At 36.7% G+C, this 742-nt stretch overlaps 1 protein-coding gene across 1 annotated transcript in view; it reads left to right on the top strand.

Moving 5' to 3' along the window:
- CSUI_001170 (uncharacterized protein) overlaps positions 1–742 on the top strand; it is a 16,314-nt gene that overhangs the window by 4,951 nt on the left and 10,621 nt on the right. Inside the window, exon 4 of the mRNA XM_068061376.1 lies at positions 60–149. The gene's annotated coding sequence lies outside the window, so the exon portion shown is untranslated. The remainder of the gene's footprint in view (positions 1–59; positions 150–742) is intronic.

The following is a 742-nucleotide window of genomic DNA, read 5'->3' as shown; positions in this document are numbered from 1 at the left end:
CCCTCTTTTCTTCTTCTTCATTTTTGTGTATGTTTCTTTTTATGTCTTTGTTATCTCAGTCAGGAAAAGCTTCCTTCGGCCATATTTATGGTCTCTCAATCATAGGGAGCGTGTGTACGTACATCCTTCTAAACCTTATGAGTCCTGTGGTACGTTGTCTTTTCCTCTTCTCCTTTTTTCTTTCGTTCTTCCTTCCTTCTTTATCTCTTGTTTCTCCTCTGTCCGCAAAGTATCTTTCGATCTTTCTATATAGTACCGTGTACATACACCTGAGCCAGAACAAGTGTTTAGAGGAAAGATCGCCCTTCTTCTCTCTTTTTCTTGTTCTTTCTTTCGGTATCGGTGACAGCCTGATATGACGAGAAGAATTTTAGCGGCCGAGAAGAAGAAAGAACGTGCTTTTTTCTGTCTCTTATATTATCTTTCCTTTCATTCATCTTCTTCGTGTTTCTTCCTCTTAATAGACACACGTGAAGAAATACACATTCTCTTTTTATATCCATTCAACCTTAGTCTCTCTCCCTGTCTTTCCCTCCACCTCGGTATTTCTCTCGCGATGTATACGCGTGTTTGCCTCGGATCTATCTATCTACCTCTCTTTAATCTTTATATCTATATTCAATCTATCTATCTATCTTTAATCTATCTATCTTTAATCTATCTATCTTTAATCTATCTGTCTATCTATCTATCTTTAATCTGTCTATCTATCTATCTTTAATCTATCTATCTATCTTTAACC

The sequence above is a fragment of the Cystoisospora suis genome (assembly GCF_002600585.1).
Source record: "Cystoisospora suis strain Wien I chromosome Unknown contig_469, whole genome shotgun sequence".
NCBI lineage: Eukaryota > Apicomplexa > Conoidasida > Eucoccidiorida > Sarcocystidae > Cystoisospora > Cystoisospora suis.
Note: the sequence above shows the minus strand (reverse complement) of the source record. Positions and strands in the feature narration are given on the sequence as shown.